The 5,351-nt window shown below is 37.4% G+C and overlaps 1 non-coding gene across 1 annotated transcript; it reads left to right on the top strand.

Annotated features, from left to right (window-relative positions):
- Positions 1-380: 380 nt before the first annotated feature.
- On the top strand, positions 381-503 carry LOC122447696. Its single transcript, XR_006271353.1, has one exon. It is a non-coding gene; the product is annotated as a U6atac minor spliceosomal RNA (small nuclear RNA).
- The last annotated feature ends 4,848 nt before the right edge of the window (positions 504-5,351 follow it).

Raw genomic sequence — 5,351 nt, 5'->3', positions numbered from 1 at the left:
AGCAGCAGCAGGGCACATTAAAAATAAGACACTTGAGGAGGGGGAGCTTTGGGAGAATTTTACATATGTGAGTGATAAAAACAGAAAGGCAGAAAAGAAAGGGAAGAAGCATGGAAGGATGGAAGGAAAGAAGAAAAGGAGAAAGAAAGAAACAGACTTACTGATTTAGAATTCCTGAATTAAATCAACTTTTTCACCCACTCATAGGCAGCTTTCTGGGGCTCCCTTGTCTTCCCTTGATGTAAAGGAACAGAGAGGAATGAATTTTAGCATGCTCAGATAAGTTCCGAAGAAAAAGAAGAGTTGAAAGTGCAAAGTCATACTGCCTGGCTTCTTTTCCCAGACTCAACTATAGTAAATTCACTCCTGCTATGCCATGAGGGTTATATGAAAGGAGAGAATGTTAGCACTCCCCTTGACAAGGATGGACGAGGCTCTCAGGCCCGACAACATGCTTACAGTTAAGACTTTGCCAACTACTTTGTGGCATCTAACCACTGTTCGGGCTTCCCTCATGGATCAGATGGTTAAGAATCTGCCTATTATGCAGGAGACCCAGATTTGATCCTTGGGTCAGGAAGAAGGAAATGGCTACCCCCTCTAGTATTTTTGCGAGGAGAATTCCATGATAGAGGAGACTGGAATGCTATACTTCATGGGGCCACAAAGAGTCAGACATGACAGAGTGACTAACACTTTCACATGCAGTGAGTAAAAGAGCTGACAGACAAGGGTCAGACTACAATCTTAAAGTGTGACTCTAGGTGTAGAGTTAGGTTATTTATTTGGTTTTTTTCTTGTTTCTTGATGTAAGCCTGTAATGCTATGAACCTTTCCCTTAGCACTGCTTTTACAGTGTCCCATAGGTTTTGGGTTGTTGTGTTTTCATTTTCATCCGTTTCTATACATATTTTGATTTCTTTTTTGATTTCTTCTATGATTTGTTGGTTATTCAGAAGCGTGTTATTTAGCCTCCATATGTTTGAATTTTTAACAATTTTTTTCCTGTAATTGAGATCTAATCTTACTGCACTGTGGTCAGAAAAGATGACTGGAATGATTTCAATTTTTTTGAATTTTCCAAGACTAGATTTATGGCCCAGGATGTGATCTATTCTGGAGAAGGTTCTGTGTGCACTTGAGAAAAAGGTGAAATTGATTGTTTTGGGGTGAAATGTCCTATAGATATCAATTAGGTCTAGCTGGTCCATTGTGTCATTTAAGGTTTGTGTTTCCTTGTTAATTTTCTGTTTAGTTGATCTATCCATAGTTGTGAGTGGGGTATTAAAGTCTCCCACTATTATTGTGTTACTATTAATTTCCTCTTTCATACTTGTTAGCGTTTGCCGTACATATTGCGGTGCTCCTATGTTGGGTGCATATATATTTATAATTGTCATATCTTCTTCTTGGATTGATCCTTTGATCATTATGTAGTGTCCTTCTTTGTCTCTTTTCACATCCTTTATTTGAAAGTCTATTTTATCTGATATGAGTATTGCAACTCCTGCTTTCTTTTGGTCTCCGTTTGCGTGAAATATTTTTTCCAGCCCTTCACTTTTAGTATGTATGTGTCTCTTGTTTTGAGGTGGGTCTCTTGTAGACAGCATATATAGGGGTCTTGTTTTTGTATCCATTCAGCCAATCTTTGTCTTTTGGTTGGGGCATTCAACCCATTTACATTTAAGGTAATTATTGATAGGTGTGGTCCCGTGCCATTTACTTTGTTGTTTTGGGTTCACGTTTATACAACCTTTCTGCATTTCCTGTCTAGAGAAGATCCTTTAGCATTTGTTGAAGAGCTGGTTTGGTGGTGCTGAATTCTCTCAGCTTTTGCTTGTCTGTAAAGCTTTTGAATTCTCCTTCATATCTGAATGAGATCCTTGCTGGGTATAGTAATCTAGGTTGTAGGTTATTCTCTTTCATTACTTTCAATATGTCCTGCCATTCCCTTCTGGCCTGGAGGGTTTCTATTGATAGATCAGCTGTTATCCTTATGGGAATCCCTTTGTGTGTTATTTGTTGTTTCTCCCTTGCTGCTTTTAATATTTGTTCTTTGTGTTTGATCTTTGTTAATTTGATTAATATGTGTCTTGGGGTGTTTCGCCTTGGGTTTATCCTGTTTGGGACTCTCTGGGTTTCTTGGACTTGGGTGGCTATTTCCTTCCCCATTTTAGGGAAGTTTTCAGCTATTATCTCCTCGAGTATTTTCTCATGACCTTTCTTTTTGTCTTCTTCTTCTGGGACTCCTATGATTCGAATGTTGGGGCGTTTCACATTGTCCCAGAGGTCCCTGAGGTTGTCCTCATTTCTTTTGATCCTTTTTTCTTTTTTCCTCTCTGCTTCATTTATTTCCACCATTTTATCTTCTACCTCACTTATCCTATCTTCTGTCTCCGTTATTCTACTCTTGGTTCCCTCCAGAGTGTTTTTGATCTCATTCATTGCATTATTCATTTCTAATTGACTCTTTTTTATTTCTTGTAGGTCTTTATTAAACATTTCTTGCATCTTTTCAATCTTTGTCTCCAGGCTATTTATCACAATTAAAGCAATTAGAAAAGGAAGAAATGAAGAATCCCAGGGTTAGCAGAAGGAAAGAAATCTTAAAAATTAGGGCAGAAATAAATGCAAAAGAAACTAAAGAGACCATAGCAAAAATCAACAAAGCTAAAAGCTGTTTTTTTGAAAAAATAAACAAAATTGACAAACCATTAGCAAGACTCATTAAGAAACAAAGACAGAAGAACCAAATTAACAAAATTAGAAATGAAAATGGAGAGATCACAACAGACAACACTGAAATACAAAGGATCATAAGAGACTACTACCAGCAGCTCTATGCCAATAAAATGGACATCTTGGATGAAATGGACAAATTCTTAGAAAACTATAACCTTTCCAAAACTGAACCAGGAAGAAATAGAAGATCTTAACAGACCCATCACAAGCAAGGAAATCGAAACTGTAATCAAAAATCTTCCAGCAAACAAAAGCCCAGGACCAGATGGCTTCACAGCTGAATTCTACCAAAAATTTAGAGAAGAGCTAACACCTATCTTACTCAAACTCTTCCAGAAAATTGCAGATGAAGGTAAACTTCCAAACTCATTCTATGAGGCCACCATCACCCTAATTCCAAAACCAGACAAAGATGCCACAAAAAAAGAAAACTACAGGCCAATATCACTGATAAACATAGATGCAAAAATCCTTAACAAAATTCTAGCAAACAGATCCAACAACATATTAAAAAAATCATACACCATGACCAAGTGGGCTTTATCCCAGGAATGCAAGGATTCTTTAATATCCGCAAGTCAATCAATGTAATACACCACATTAACAAATTGAAAGATAAAAACCATATGATTATCTCAATAGATGCAGAGAAAGCCTTTGACAAAATTCAACACTCATTTATGATTAAAACTCTCCAGAAAGCAGGAATAGAAGGAACATACCTCAACATAATAAAAGCTATATATGACAAACCCACAGCAAGCACACCCTCAATGGTGAAAAATTGAAAGCATTTCCCCTGAAATCAGGAACACGACAAGGCTGCCCACTCTCACCACTACTATTCAACATAGTGTTGGAAGTTTTGGCCACAGCAATCAGAGCAGAAAAAGAAGTAAAAGGAATCCAGATAGGAAAAGAAGAAGTGAAACTCTCGCTGTTTGCAGATGACATGATCCTCTACATAGAAAACCCTAAAGACTCTACCAGAAAATTACTAGAGCTAATCAATGAATATAGCAAAGTTGCAGGATATAAAATTAACACACAGAAATCCCTTGCATTCCTATATACTAAAAATGAAAAAAACAGAAAGAGAAATTAAGGAAACAATACCATTCACCATTGCAACAAAAAGAATAAAATACTTAGGAGTATATCTACCTAAAGAAACAAAAGACCTATACATAGAAAACTATGAAACACTGATGAAAGAAATCAAAGAGGACACAAACAGATGGAGAAACATACCGTGTTCATGGATTGGAAGAATCAATTTTGTCAAAATGGCTATTCTACCCAAAAGCCAATCTATAGATTCAATGCCAATCCTATCAAGCTTACCAATGGTATTTTTCACAGAAAACTAGAACAAATAATTTCACCAATTTGACTGGAAATACAAAAAACCTTGAGTTAGCCAAAGTAATTCTTGAGAAAAGAATGAATGGAGGGAATCAACCTGCCTGACTTCAGACTCTACTACAAAGGCCACAGTCATCAAGGACAGTACGACTGGCACAAAGACCAGAAATATAGCATCAATGGAACAGAATAGAATAGCGCAGAGATAACTCCACGAACCTAATGGACACCTTTATCTTGACAAAGGAGGCAAGGATATACAATGGAAAAAAGACAACCTCTTTAACAAGTGGTGCTGGGAAAACTGGTCAACCACTTGTAAAAGAATGAAACTAGAACACTTTCTACACCATACACAAAAATAAACTCAAAATGGATTAAAGATCTAAATGTAAGACCAGAAACTATAAAACTCCTAGAGGAGAACATAGGCAAAACACTCTCTGACATAAATCACAGCAGGATCCTCTATGACCACCTCCCAGAATATTGGAAATAAAAGCAAAACTAAACAAATGGGACCTAATGAACTTAAAAGCTTTTGCACTACAAAGAAATATAAGTAAGTGAAAAGACAAGCCCTCAGATGGAGGGGAAATAATTAGCAAATGAAGAAACAGACTAAGGGATTACATCTCAAAAAATATACAAGCAACTCCTGCAGCTCAATTCCAGAAAAATAAATGACCCAATCAAAAAATGGGCCAAAGAACCAAACAGACATTTCTCCAAAGAAGACATACAGATGGCTAACAAACACATGAAAAGATGCTCAACATCACTCATTATGAGAGAAATGCAAATCAAAACACAATGAGGTACCGTTACACGCCAGTCAGGATGGCTGCTATCCAAAAGTCTACAAGCAATCAAAATGCTGGAGAGGCTTGTGGAGAAAAAGGAACCCTCTACACTGTTTGGTGGGAATGCAAACTAGTACAGCCACTATGGAGAACAGTGTGGAGATTCCTTAAAAAACTGGAAATAGAACTGCCATATGACCCAGCAACCCCACTCCTGGGCATACACACCGAGGAAACCAGATCTGAAAGAGACACGTGCACCCCAGTGTTCATCGCAGCACTTTTATAATAGCCAGGACATGGAAGCAACCTAGATGCCCATCAGCAGATGAATGGATAAGGAAGCTGTGGTACATATACACCATGGAATATTACTCAGCCATTAAAAAGAATTCATTGAATCAGTTCTAATGAGATGGATGAAACTGGAGCCCATTATAC

The sequence above is a fragment of the Cervus canadensis genome, chromosome 9 (assembly GCF_019320065.1).
Source record: "Cervus canadensis isolate Bull #8, Minnesota chromosome 9, ASM1932006v1, whole genome shotgun sequence".
NCBI classification, from domain to species: Eukaryota; Metazoa; Chordata; class Mammalia; order Artiodactyla; family Cervidae; genus Cervus; species Cervus canadensis.
Note: the sequence above shows the minus strand (reverse complement) of the source record. Positions and strands in the feature narration are given on the sequence as shown.